The sequence below is a fragment of the Nomascus leucogenys genome, chromosome 9 (assembly GCF_006542625.1).
Source record: "Nomascus leucogenys isolate Asia chromosome 9, Asia_NLE_v1, whole genome shotgun sequence".
Taxonomy (NCBI): Eukaryota; Metazoa; Chordata; class Mammalia; order Primates; family Hylobatidae; genus Nomascus; species Nomascus leucogenys.
This window is the reverse complement of record NC_044389.1, coordinates 65,021,859-65,036,659: the sequence shown is the minus strand read 5'-3', so window position 1 is coordinate 65,036,659 and position 14,801 is coordinate 65,021,859. Positions and strand designations below refer to the sequence as shown.

The window sequence follows — 14,801 nt, the reverse complement described above, 5'->3', positions numbered from 1 at the left end:
CTGTACATTTAACCAGGTCTTTATTAGCACTGGGTACTCTAATTTTTTAATTGAAAGATAAACTCATCTTGTTTAATAATTTTGCCTGTAGCTGGCTCTGAAAAGACCAAATTTTCTTTTTCCATTTTTTTTTTACTTTATTTATTTATTTATCTACTTATTTTATTATACTTGAAGTTTTAGGGTATGTGTGCGCAACGTGCAGGTTTGTTACGTATGTATACGTGTGCCATGTTGGTGTGCTGCACCCATCAACTCGTCATTTAACATTAGGTATATCTCCTAATGCTATCCCTCCCCCTCCCCCCACCCCACAACAGGCCCCGGTGTGTGATGTTCCCCTTCCTGTGTCCATGTGTTCTCATTGTTCAATTCCCACCTATGAGTGAGAACATGCGGTGTTTGGTTTTTTGTCTTTGTGATAGTTTGCTGAGAATGATGGTTTCCAGCTTCATCCATGTCCCTACAAAGGACATGAACTCATCATTTTTTATGGCTGCATAGTATTCCATGGTGTATATGTGCCACATTTTCTTAATCCAGTCTATCATTGATAGACATTTGGGTTGGTTCCAAGTATGTGCTATTGTGAATAGTGTCACAATAAACATATGTGTGCATGTGTCTTTATAGCGGCATGATTTATAATCCTTTGGGTATATACCCAGTAACGGGATGGCTGTGTCAAATGGTATTTCTAGTTCTAGATCCCTGAGGAATCGCCACACTGACTTCCACAATGGTTGAACTAGTTTACAGTCCCATCAACAGTGTAAAAGTGTTCCTATTTCTCCACATCCTCTCCAGCACCTGTTGTTTCCTGACTTTTTAATGATTGCCATTCTAACTGGTGTTAGATGGTGTCTCATTGTGGTTCTGATTTGCATTTCTCTGATGGCCAGTGATGATGAGCATTTTTGCATGTGTTTTTTGGCTGCATAAATGTCTTCTTTTGAGAAGCGTCTGTTCATGTCCTTTGCCCACTTTTTGATGGGGTTGTTTGTTTTTTTCTTGTAAATTTGTTTGAGTTCATTATAGATTCTGGATATTAGCCCTTTGTCAGATGAGTAGGTTGCAAAAATTTTCTCCCATTTTGTAGGTTGCCTGTTCACTCTGATGGTAGTTTCTTTTGCTGTGCAGAAGCTCTTTAGTTTAATGAGATCCTGTTTGTCAATTTTGGCTTTTGTTGCCATTGCTTTTGGTGTTTTAGACATGAAGTCCTTGCCCATGCCTATGTCCTGAATGGTATTGCCTAGGTTTTCTTCTAGGGTTTTTATGGTTTTAGGTCTAACATGTAAGTCTTTAATCCATCTGGAATTAATTTTTATATAAGGTGTAAGGAAGGGATCCAGTTTCAGCTTTCTACATATGGCTAGCCAGTTTTCCCAGCATCATTTATTAAATAGGGAATCCTTTCCCCATTTCTTGTTTTTGTCAGGTTTGTCAAAGATCAGATAGTTGTAGACATGTGGCATTATTTCTGAGGGCTCTGTTCTGTTCCATTGATCTATATCTCTGTTGTGGTCCCAGTACCATGCTGTTTTGGTTACTGTAGCCTTGTAGTATAGTTTGAAGCCAGGTAGCGTGATGCCTCCAGCTTTGTTCTTTTGGCTTAGGATTGACTTGGCAATGTGGGCTCTTTTTTAATTCCATGTGAACTTTAAAGTAGTTTTTTTCCAATTCTGTGAAGAAAGGAGTAGCTTGATGGGGATGGGCATTGAATCTATAAATTACCTTGGACAGTATGGCCATTTTCATGATATTGATTCTTCCTACCCATGAGCATGGAATGTTCTTCCATTTGTTTGTATCCTCTTTTATTTCATTGAGCAGTGGTTTGTAGTTCTCCTTGAAGAGGTCCTTCACATCCCTTGTAAGTTGGATTCCTAGGTATTTTATTCTCTTTGAAGCAATCGTGAATGGGAGTTCAGTCATGATTTGGCTCTCTATTTGTCTGTTATTGTTGTATAAGAACGCTTGTGATTTTTGTACATTGATTTTGTATCCTGAGACTTTGCTGAAGTTGCTTATCAGCTTTAGGAGATTTTGGGCTGAGACGATGGTGTTTTCTAGATATACAATCATGTCGTCTGCAAACAGGGACAATTTGACTTCCTCTTTTCCTAATTGAATACCCTTTATTTCCTTCTCCTGCCTGATTGTCCTGGCCAGAACTTCCAACACTATGTTGAATAGGAGTGGTGAGAGAGGGCATCCCTCTCTTGTGCCAGTTTTCAAAGGGAATGCTTCCAGCTTTTGCCCATTCAGTATGATATTGGCTGTGGGTTTGTCATAGATAGCTCTTATTGTTTTGAGATACATCCCATCAATACTTAATTTATCGAGAGTTTTTAGCATGAAGCGTTGTTGAATTTTGTCAAAGGCCTTTTCTGCATCTATTGAGATAATCATGTGGTTTTTGTCTTTGGTTCTGTTTATATGCTGGATTACATTTATTGATTTGCATATATTGAACCAGCCTTGCATCCCAGAGATGAAGCCCACTTGATCATGGTGGATAAGCTTTTTGATGTGCTGCTAGATTTGGTTTGCCAGTATTTTATTGAGGATTTTTGCATTGATGTTCATCAAGGATATTGATCTAAAATTCTCTTTTTTGGTTGTGTCTCTGCCAGGCTTTGGTATCAGGACAATGCTGACCTCATAAAATGAGTTAGGGAGGATTCCTTCTTTTTCTATTGATTGGAATACTTTCAGAAGGAATGGTAGCAGCTCCTCCTTGTACCTCTGGTAGAATTTGGCTGTGAATCTGTCTGGTCCTGGACTTTTTTTGGTTGGTAAGCTATTAATTATTGCCTCAATTTCAGAGCCTGTTATTGGCCTATTCAGAGATTCAACTTTGTCCTGGTTTAGTCTTGGGAGGATGTATGTGTCGAGGAATTTATCCATTTCTTCTAGATTTTCTAGTTTATTTGTGTAGAGGTGTTTATAGTATTCTCTGATAGTAGTTTGTATTTCTGTGGGATCAGTGGTGATATCCCCTTTGTCATTTTTTATTGCATCTATATGATTCTTCTCTGTTTTCTTCTTTATTAGTCCTGCTAGCGGTCTATCAATTTTGTTGATCTTTTCAAAAAACCACCTCCTGGATTCATTGATTTTTTTTTTTTTTCCCTTTAGCTATTTTATTCTATATTCTTAATTTTCTAAAATTTGGGCCTTGTGTTTAAGTCTTTTTTTTTTTTTTGGCAGATTTATTTTTTATTTTTTATTTTTATTTTTTATTATACTTTAGGGTTTTAGGGTACATGTGCACAATGTGCAGGTTTGTTACATATGTATCCATGTGCCATGTTGATTTCCTGCACCCATTAACTCGTCATTTAGCATTAGGTGTATCTCCTAATGCTGTCCCTCCCCCTCCCCCCACCCCACAACAGTCCCCGGAGTGTGATGTTCCCCTTCCTGTGTCCATGAGTTCTCATTGTTCAATTCCCACCTATGAGAGAGAACATGCGGTGTTTGGTTTTTTGTCCTTGCGATAGTTTACTGAGAATGATGTTTTCCAGTTTCATCCATGTCCCTACAAAGGACACGAACTCATCATTTTTTATGGCTGCATAGTATTCCATGGTGTATATGTGCCACATTTTCTTAATCCAGTCTATCGTTGTTGGACATTTGGGTTGGTTCCAACTCTTTGCTATTGTGAATAGTGCCGCAATAAACATACGTGTGCATGTGTCTTTATAGCAGCATGATTTATAATCCTTTGGGTATATACCCAGTAATGGGATGGCTGGGTCAAATGGTATTTCTAGTTCGAGATCCCTGAGGAATCGCCACACTGACTTCCACAATGGTTGAACTAGTTTACAGTCCCACCAACAGTGTAAAAGTGTTCCTATTTCTCCACATCCTCTCCAGCACCTGTTGTTTCCTGATTTTTTAATGATGGCCATTCTAACTGGTGTGAGATGGTATCTCACTGTGGTTTTGATTTGCATTTCTCTGATGGCCAGTGATGATGAGCATTTCTTCATGTGTTTTCTGGCTGCATAAATGTCTTCTTTTGAGAAGTGTCTGTTCATGTCCTCTGCCCACTTTTTGATGGGGTTGTTTGTTTTTTTCTTGTAAATTTGTTTGAGTTCATTGTAGATTCTGGATATTAGCCCTTTGTCAGATGAGTAGGTTGCAAAAATTTTCTCCCATTCTGTAGGTTGCCTGTTCATTCTGATGATAGTTTCTTTTGCTGTGCAGAAGCTCTTTAGTTTAATGAGATCCCATTTGTCGATTTTGGCTTTTGTTGCCATTGCTTTTGGTGTTTTAGACATGAAGTCCTTGCCCACGCCTATGTCCTGAATGGTATTGCCTAGGTTTTCTTGTAGGATTTTAATGGTTTTAGGTCTAACATATAAGTCTTTAATCCATCTGGAATTAATTTTTGTATAAGGTGTAAGAAAGGGATCCAGTTGCAGCTTTCTACATATGGCTAGCCAGTTTTCCCAGCACCATTTATTAAATAGGGAATCCTTTCCCCATTTCTTGTTTTTGTCAGGTTTGTCAAAGATCAGATAGTTGTAGCTATGCGGCATCATTTCTGAGGGCTCTGTTCTGTTCCATTGATCTATGTCTCTGTTGTGGTACCAGTACCATGCTGTTTTGGTTACTGTAGCCTTGTAGTATAGTTTAAAGTCAGGTAGCGTGATGCCTCCAGCTTTGTTCTTTTGGCTTAGGATTGACTTGGCGATGCGGGCTCTTTTTTGGTTCCATATGAACTTTAAAGTAGTTTTTTCCACTTCTGTGAAGAAAGTCATTGGTAGCTTGATGGGGATGGCATTGAATCTATAAATTACCTTGGGCAGTATGGCCATTTTCACGATATTGATTCTTCCAACCCATGAGCGTGGAATGTTCTTCCATTTGTTTGTATCCTCTTTTATTTCATTGAGCAGTGGTTTGTAGTTCTCCTTGAAGAGGTCCCTCACATCCCTTGTAAGTTGGATTCTTACGTATTTTATTCTCTTTGAAGCAATTGTGAATGGGAGTTCACTCATGATTTGGCTCTCTGTTTGTCTGTTATTGGTGTACAAGAATGCTTGTGATTTTTGTACATTAATTTTGTATCCTGAGACTTCGCTGAAGTTGCTAATCAGCTTAAGGAGATTTTGGGCTGAGACAATGGGGTTTTCTAGATATACAATCATGTCATCTGCAAACAGGGACAATTTGACTTCCTCTTTTCCTAATTGAATACCTTTTATTTCCTTCTCCTGCCTGATTGCTCTGGCCAGAACTTCCAGCACTATGTTGAATAGGAGCGGTGAGAGAGGGCATCCCTGTCTTGTGCCAGTTTTCAGAGGGAATGCTTCCAGTTTTTGCCCATTCAGTATGATATTGGCTGTGGGTTTGTCATAGATAGCTCTTATTATTTTGAGATACGTCCCATCAATACCTAATTTATTGAGAGTTTTTAGCATGAAGCATTGTTGAATTTTGTCAAAGGCCTTTTCTGCATCTATTGAGATAATCATGTGGTTTTTGTCTTTGGTTCTGTTTATATGCTGGATTACATTTATTGATTTGCGTATGTTGAACCAGCCTTCCATCCCAGGGATGAAGCCCACTTGATCATGGTGGATAAGCTTTTTGATGTGCTGCTGGATTCGGTTTGCCAGTATTTTATTGAGGATTTTTGCATCAATGTTCATCAAGGATATTCTCTTTTTTGGTTATGTCTCTGCCAGGTTTTGGTATCAGGACGATGCTGGCTTCATAAAATGTGTTAGGGAGGATTCCCTCTTTTTCTATCGATTGGAATAGTTTCAGAAGGAATGGTACCAGTTCCTCCTTGTACCTCTGGTAGAATTCAGCTGTGAATCCATCAGGTCCTGGACTCTTTTTGGTTGGTAAGCTATTGATTATTGCCACAATTTCAGAACCTGTTATTGGTCTATTCAGAGATTGAACTTCTTCCTGGTTTAGTCTTGGGAGGGTGTATTTGTAGAGGAATTTATCCATTTCTTCTAGATTTTCTAGTGTATTTGCATAGAGGTGTTTGTAGTATTCTCTGATGGTAGATTGTATTTCTGTGGGATCGGTGGTGATATCCCCTTTTTCGTTTTTTATTGCATCTATTTGATTCTTCTCTCTTTTCTTCTTTATTAGTCTTGCTAGCGGTCCATCAATTTTGTTGATCTTTTCAAAAAACCAGCTCCTGGATTCATTAATTTTTTGAAGGGTTTTTTGTGTCTCTATTTCCTTCAGTTCTGCTCTGATTTTAGTTATTTCTAGCCTTCTGCTAGCTTTTGAATGTGTTTGCTCTTGCTTTTCTAGTTCTTTTAATTGTGATGTTAGGGAGTCAATTTTGGATCTTTCCTGCTTTCTCTTGTGGGCATTTAGTGCTATAAATTTCCCTCTACACACTGCTTTGAATGTGTCCCAGAGATTCTGGTATGTTGTGTCTTTGTTCTCGTTGGTTTCAAAGAACATCTTTATTTCTGCCTTCATTTCATTATGTACCCAATAGTCATTCAGGAGCAGGTTGTTCAGTTTCCATGTAGTAGAGCGGTTTTGAGTGAGTTTCTTAATCCTGAGTTCTAGTTTGATTGCACTGTGGTCTGAGAGACAGTTTGTTATAATTTCTGTTCTTTTACATTTGCTGAGGAGAGCTTTACTTCCAACTATGTGGTCAATTTTGGAATAGGTGTGGTGTGGTGCTGAAAAAAATGTATATTCTGTTGACTTGGGGTGGAGAGTTCTGTAGATGTCTATTAGGTCCACTTTATGTAGAGCTGAGTTCAATTCCTGGATATCCTTGTTAACTTTCTGTCTCGTTGATCTGTCTAATGCTGACAGTGGAGTGTTAAAATCTCCCATTATTATTGTGTGGGAGTTTAAGTCCCTTTGTAGGTCACTCAGGCCTTGCTTTATGAATCTGGGTGCTCCTGTGTTGGGTGCATATATATTTAGGATAGTTAGCTCTTCTTGTTGAATTGATCCCTTTACCATTATGTAATGGCCTTCTTTGTCTCTTTTGATCTTTGTTGGTTTAAAGTCTATTTTATCAGAGACTAGGATTGCAACCCCTGCCTTTTTTTGATTTCCAGTTGCTTGATAGATCTTCCTCCATCCCTTTATTTTGAGTCTATGTGTGTCTCTGCACGTGAGATGGGTTTCCTGAATACAGCACACTGATGGGTCCTGACTCCTTATCCAGTTTGCCAGTCTGTGTCTTTTGATTGGAACATTTAGCCCATTTACATTTAACGTTAATATTATGTGTGAATCTGATCCTGTCATTATGATGTTAGTTGGTTATTTTGCTCGTTAGTTGCTATAGTTTCTTCCTAGTCTCGATGGTCTTTACAATTTGGCATGTTTTTGCAGTGGCTGGTACCGGTTGTTCCTTTCCATGTTTAGTGCTTCCTTCAGGAGCTCTTTTAGGGCAGGCCTGGTGGTGACAAAATCACTCAGCGTTTGCTTGTCTGTAAAGTGTTTTATTTCTCCTTCACTTATGAAGCTTAGTTTGGCGGGATAGGAGATTCTGGGTTGAAAATTCTTTTCTTTAAGAATGTTGAATATCGGCCCCCACTCTCTTCTGGCTTGTAGAGTTTCTGCTGAGAGATCAGCTGTTAGTCTGATGGGCTTCCCTTTGTGGGTAACCCGACCTTTCTCTCTGGCTGCCCTTAACATTTTATCTTTCATTTCAACTTTGGTGAATCTGACAATAATGTGTCTTGGAGTTGCCCTTCTCGAGGAGTATCTTTGTGGCGTTCTCTGTATTTCCTGAATCTGAATGCTGGCCTGCCTTTCTAGATTGGGGAAGTTCTCCTGGATAATATCTTGCAGAGTGTTTTCCAACTTGGTTCCATTCTCCCCATCATTTTCAGGTACACCAATCAGACGTAGGTTTGGTCTTTTCACATAGTCCCAAATATCTTGGAGGCTTTGTTCATTTCTTTTTATCCTTTTTTCTGTAAACTTCCCTTCTCTCTTCATTTCATTCATTTCATCTTCCATCAGCGATACCCTTTCTTCCAGTTGATGGCATCTGCTACTGAGGCTTCTGCAATCTTCGTGTAGTTCTTGAAACTTGGCTTTCAGCTCCATCAGCTCCTTGAAGCCCTTCTCTCCATTGGTTATTCTAGTTATCCATTCTTCTAATTTTTTTTCAAAGTTTTTAACTTCTTTGCTGTTGTTTTGAATTTCCTCTCGTAGCTCAGAGTAGTTTGATCGTCTGAAGCCTTCTTCTCTCAACTCATCAAAGTCATCCTCCATCCAGCTTTGTTCCGTTGCTGGTGAGGAACTGCATTCCTTTGGAGGAGGAGAGGTGCTCTGTTTTTTAGAGTTTCCAGTTTTTTTGGTCTGTTTTTTCCCCATCTTTGTGGTTTTATCTACTTTTTGTCTTTGATGATGGTGATGTACAGATGGGTTTTTGGTGTGGATGTCCTTTCTGTTTGTTAGTTTTCCTTCTACCAGACAGGACCCTCAGCTGCAGGTCTGTTGGAGTTTACTAGAGGTGCACTCCAGACCCTGTTTGGCTGGGTGTCAGCAGCAGTGGCTGCAGAACAGTGGATTTTCGTGAGACCACAAATTCAGCTGTCTGATAGTTCCTCTGAAAGTTTTGTCTCAGAGAAGTACCGGGTTGAATGAGGTGTCAGTCTGTCCCTACTGGGGGGGTGCCTCCCAGTTAGGCTGCTCAGGGGTGAGGGACCCACTTTAGGAGGCAGTCTGACCATTCTCAGATCTCCAGCTGCATGCTGGGAGAACCACTACTCTCTTCAAAGCTGTCAGTCAGACAGGGACATTTAAGTCTGTGGAAGTTCTTGCAGAGTTTTTGTTTGTCTGTGCCCTGCCCCCAGAGGTAGAGCCTACAGAGGCAGGCAGGCCTCCTTGAGCTGTGGTGGGCTCCACCCAGTTCGAGCTTCCTGGCTGCTTTGTTTACCTAAGCAAGCCTGGGCAATGGCGGGCACCCCTCCCCCAGCCTCGCTGCCGCCTCGCAGCTTGATCTCAGACTGCTGTGCTAGCAATTAGCAAGACTCCGTGGGCATAGGACCCTCCGAGCCAGGTGCGGGACACAATCTCCTAGTGTGCCGTTTTCCAGGCCCGTTGGAAAAGCGCAGTATTAGGATGGGACTGACCCGATATTCCAGGTGCTGTCTGCTTCCCCTTTCTTTGACTAGGAAAGGGAACTCCCTGACCCCTTGTGCTTCCCGAGTGAGGCAATGCCCCGCCCTGCTTCGGCTCGCGCACAGTGCGCTTCACCGACTGTCCTGCACCCACTGTTAGGCACTCCCTAGTGAGATGAAACCGGTACCTCAAGCAGAAATGCAGAAATCACCTGCATTCTTCTTCTTCTGTGTCGCTGGGGCTGGGAGCTGGAGACCGGAGCTGTTCCTATTCGGCCATCTTGGCTCCACCCTCCTCATTGATTTTTTTAAGGATTTTTTTTTGTTTCTCTATTTCCTTCAGTTTTGCTCTGATCTTAGTTATTTCTTGCCTTCTGCTAGCTTTTGAATTTGTTTGCTCTTGCTTCTCTAATTCTTTTAATTGTGATGTTAGGGTGTTGATTTTAGATCTTTCCTGCTTTCTCTTGTGGGCCTTTAGTGCTATAAATATCCCGCTACACACTGCTTTAAATGTGTACCAGAGATTCTGGTATGTTGTGTCTTTGTTCTCGTTGGTTTCAAAGAACATCTTTATTTCTGTCTTCATTTCGTTATGTACCCAGTAGTCATTCAGGAGTAGGTTGTTCAGTTTCCATGTATTTGAGTGGTTTTGAGTGAGTTTCTTAATCCTGAGTTCTAGTTTGATTGCACTGTGGTCTGAGAGACAGTTTGTTATAATTTCTGTTCTTTTACATTTGCTGAGGAGTGCTTTACCTCCAACTATGTGGTCAATTTTGGAATAAGTGTGTTGTGGTGCTGAGAAGAATGTACATTCTGTTGATTTGGGGTGGAGAGTTCTGTAGATGTCTATTAGGTCCACTTGGTGCAGAGCTGAGTTCAATTCCTGGATATCTTTATTAACTTTCTGTCTTGTTGATCTGTCTAATGTTGACAGTGGGGTGTTATAGTCTCCCATTATTATTGTGTGGGAGTCTAAGTCTCTTTGTAGGTCACTCAGGACTTGCTTTATGAATCTGGGTGCTCCTGCTTTGGGTGCATATATATTTAGGATAGTTAGCTCTTCTTGTTGAATTGATCCCTTTACCATTATGTAATGGCCTTCTTTGTCTCTTTTGATCTTTTTTGGTTTAAGGTCTGTTTTATCAGAGACTAGGATTGCAACTCTTGCCTTTTCTTGTTTTCCATTTGCTTGGTAGATCTTCCTCCATCCCTTTATTTTGAGCCTATGTGTGTCTTTGCACATGAGATGGCTCTCCTGAATACAGCACACTGATGGGTCTTGACTCTTTATCCAATTTGCCAGTCTGTGTCTTTTAATTGGAGCATTTAGCCCATTTACATTTAAAGTTAATATTGTTATGTGTGAATTTGATCCTGTCATTATAATGTTAGCTGGTTATTTTGCTTGTTAGTTGATGCAGTTTCTTCCTAGCCTCGATGGTCTTTACAATTTGGCATGTTTTTGCAGTGGCTGGTGCTGGTTGTTCCTTTCCATGTTTAGTGCTTCCTTCAGGAGTTGTTGTAGGGCAGGCCTTGTGGTGACAAAATCTCTCAGCATTTGCTTGTCTGTAAAGGATTTTATTTCTTCTTCACTTATGAAGCTTAGTTCGGCTGGATATAAAATTCTGGGTTGAAAATTCTTTTCTTTAAGAATGTTGAATATTGGTCCCCACTCTCTTCTGGCTTGTAGAGTTTCTGCCAAGAGATCAGCTGTTAGTCGGATGGGCTTCCCTTTGTGGGTAACCCGACCTTTCTCTCTGTCTGCCCTTAACATTTTTTCCTTCATTTCAACTTTGGGAATCTGACAATTATGTGTCTTGGAGTTGGTCTTCTCGAGGAGTATCTTTGTGGCATTCTCTATATTTCCTGAATTTGAATGTTGGCCTGCCTTGCTAGATTGGGGAAGTTCTCCTGGATAATATCCTGCAGAGTGTTTTCCAACTTGGTTCCATTCTCCCCATCACTTTCAGGTACACCAATCAGATGTAGGTTTGGTCTTTTCACATAGTCTCATATTTCTTGGAGGCTTTGTTCGTTTCTTTTTATTCTTTTTTCTCTAAACTTCTCTTCTCACTTCATTTCATTCGTTTGATCTTCCATCACTGATACCCTTTCTTCCAGTTGATTGAATCAGCTACTGGGCTTGTGCATTCGTCACATTGTTCTTGTGCCATGGTTTTCAGCTCCATCAGGTCCTTTCAGGACTTCTCTGCATTGGTTATTCTAGTTAGCCATTCGTCTAATCTTTTTTCAAGGTTTTTAACTGCTTTGCCATGGGTTTGAACTTCCTCCTTTAGCTGGGAGAAGTTTGATCATCTGAAGCCTTCTCTCGTCTCATCAAAGTCATTCTCCATCCAGTTTTGTTCTGTTGGTGGTGAGGAGCTGTGTTCCTTTGGAGGAGAAGTGGTGTTCTGATATTTAGAATTTTCAGTTTTTCTGCTCTGTTTTTTCCCCATCTTTGTGGTTTTATCTACCTTTGGTGTTTGATGATGGTGACGTACAGATGGGGTTTTCGTGTGGATATCCTTTATGTTTGTTAGTTTTCCTTCTAACATTCAGGACCCTCAGCTGCTGGTCTGTTGGAGTTTGCTGGAGGTCCACTCCAGACGCTGTTTGCCTGGGTATCAGCTGCAGAGGCTGCAGAACAGCGAATATTGGTGAACAGCAAATGTTGCTGCCTGATCATTCCTCTGGAAGTTTTGTCTCAGAGGAGTACCTGGCCATGTGAGGTGTCAGTCTGCCCCTACTGGGGGGTGCCTCCCAGTTAGGCTACTTGGGGGTCAGTGACCTACTTGAGGAGGCAGTCTGTCTGTTCTCAGATCTCCAGCTGCGTGCTGGGAGAACCACTACTCTCTTCCAAGCTGTCAGACAGGGACATTTAAGTCTGCAGAGGTTTCTGCTGCCTTTTGTTTGGCTATGCCCTGCCCCCAGAGGTGGAGTCTACCGAGGCAGGGAGGCCTCCTTGAGCTGTGGTGAGCTCCACCCAGTTTGAGCTTCCTGGGCTGCTTTGTTTACTTACTGAAGCCTCAGCAATGGTGGGCGCCCCTCCCCCAGCCTTGCAGTTTGGTCTCAGACTGCTGTGCTAGCAATCGGTGAGGCTCTGTGGGCGTAGGACCCTCTGAGCCAGGCACAGGATATAATCTCCTGGTGTGCCGTTTGCTAAGACCATCGGAAAAGTGCAGTGTTAGGGTGGGAGTGACCCGATTTTCCAGGTGCTGTCTGTCACCCCTTTCCTTGGCTAGGAAAGGGAATTCCCTGACCCCTTGCACTTCCTGGGTGAGGCGATGCCTCGCCCTGCTTTGGCTCATGCTTGGTGCACTGCACCTACTGTATGCACCCACTGTCTGACAATCCTCAGTGAGATGAACCCGGTACCTCAGTTGGAAATGCAGAAATCACCCATCTTCTGTGTCGCTCACGCTGGGAGCTGTAGACTGGAGCTGTTCCTATTTGACCACCTTGGCTAGAGTCTGAAAAGACCAAATTTTCTAACAACACTGAGCAATATTCCTAAATATTGAGGAAGGAATGGACTAACAATTATTGTTTGCATGGGGTGGCCTTTGAATGAGAGAGAGAAGGGCTTAAAGAACTTAATCACTTCTTAAAGAAATTAAACTCTTCTATTTTAATGTCAGGAATGAGGATATTTCTGTTGACTTAACTAACTATTCTCATTTCTTCCTCATGTTCCCTGATTTCATATGCAGATTTTAGAATATAGGGCTTTTTTACAGATTATTTACATCCCAGTGAGGTGGAACAGCATTCAGATTGTATATAATGACTATCATCAGTGGCAAATTTGTTTAGCCTGTCTCAGTTTATTCTGTTTGACAGCTTCATGTTTCTTTCACACTATAGAGGCTGAAAAAGAAAACGTGTAAAAGAGAACTTATTTGTCATTTAATTAAATGAATAAGAAACACAATCAAGAATGTGTTTAGGACCCTGTCCTGGCCACAAAAGAAGCTGACCCTGAAAGATGAAGCCAATTAGAGTTTCCTAGTAGGTTTGCTTTACTATTTTGTTTTTGACATACTACTTTCTTTTTTATTGAACTCTGTAAAATTTGTATCTTTCTAGGAAGGAAATTTAAGAAATAGACAACTCATGGTAATTGCATGATTGCTTGGCCTTAAGAATATATTATCTGTGACCCATATCTTCTAGCCATGAGTTTGACAAATGTTGCACTTTTACCTGTTACTTATTGCAATCAGAAGGTTAAGTTTTTTTTTTTAACAGAGTCTTCCTTGCGCAGGTGCCATGCTAATCTTCTTTGTGTCATTCCAATGTTAGTATATGTGCCGCCATAGCGAGCACAAGAATAGTTTTAATGTTTCTGCAAATTTGCTTCTTGATGATCTCCATGGATACTACCCTTTCTTTAGGGTCAACAGATGTTTTGTTCTAGGCCTGTCTGTTTCACCAGCTTCTAGCCAGTGCTTCTAATTAGTGCAAAGTAGTGTTGGTAGCATAAATTGAACACAATAAGAAAGAGGGATCTATTCATAGGAAATGTGTTATAATTTGCTCCCAATAATCTGGTTTCACAAAGAGAACATGGGTGTCTAACTCGGACTGGACATTTATCAACATGGGAAAGCAACCATTCACCAAGCTCAACTGCACAAGGGGTAGTGTAGAGAAGAGATTAGGAGAAGGGCTGCCTGTACCAGAAACTGCCTGGGTTTGTATGCTGATACCACTATATTCTAGTTGTGTTATCTTGATCAAGTTTCTTAATCTCTCTGTGCCTCAGTTTACTCATCTGTGAAATAAAGTTGTAAAGATTAAATTAGTTAACGTGTACATTGTTTGGCACATGTAATTACTAGGTAAATATTTGTGATTATTATTAGTTTCTATCTGGAACTTTGAACAAAGTCCAAAGGTGGTGAACACATTGGGTCTCAGGGAGACTTCTGGGGTCTCAGTCTATTCCGAAAGAATTACATGTTAGTGTCACAGGTTGAGTTCCCTTGGAAGCAGCCTCTGAGATTAGCATGCAGGAACTGCCAGCACTAGGGACTGTTCTTGAGAATATCACCCGAGAAAGGGACAAAGCAGATCAGATGAAGGGAGTTTTTGGGCTGTGATGTCGTCTTAACAAAGGCCTCAGCTAGCTGCATGGGAGTCTGAAGCTGGTATGGCCCTTCCGAGTTGTTTTGAGTTGGGGCTAGAGATGGAGGCCTTTATATTCCTGCATCAACCAGTCAGTGGCTGTGGGCTTCCCCAGTAAGCCAGTGTGACCTTGGGAGCAGAAGGCTCTCTATATCCAAGGCGGTTCCGGAAGAGGGCTGGCAGCTGAGGACAGAATGTCAGCAGCACTCCCACCAGTTGGGGGAATAAACTCCTCAATCCTGAAGGCTTACTGAGGTGGTACATCACAGTATCCACTGTAGCCAGAGTTACATTATGACCTTTGAGGTCACTGAATTGCACCTCACCTCCCACTCCTGTCTCATTTGTTCATCTGGTATTTAAGCCACCTCTACGTGCCTACCTTACTGCACTTTGTCCCCATTGGTTCATTCTTCCACAGCTACCCCCTCTGCGGACCTTCAACCTTCTTGTCACTGTCATCCACTGTTTTTCTCTGACCTCCTGGTAAGATCTTCACATTCATCCCTGATCCCTGACACAGTCTTCCTCTTCTGTTTAGATCTGCTCCCATTCGAGGCAACTTCTCCATGTAAATGACCC

The 14,801-nt window shown here is 41.3% G+C and overlaps 1 non-coding gene across 1 annotated transcript; it reads right to left on the bottom strand.

Annotated features, from left to right (window-relative positions):
* Positions 1 to 13,310: 13,310 nt before the first annotated feature.
* On the bottom strand, positions 13,311 to 13,418 carry LOC115836764. The gene has a single exon (XR_004031786.1). It is a non-coding gene; the product is annotated as a U6 spliceosomal RNA (small nuclear RNA).
* Between the last annotated feature and the right edge of the window lie 1,383 nt (positions 13,419 to 14,801).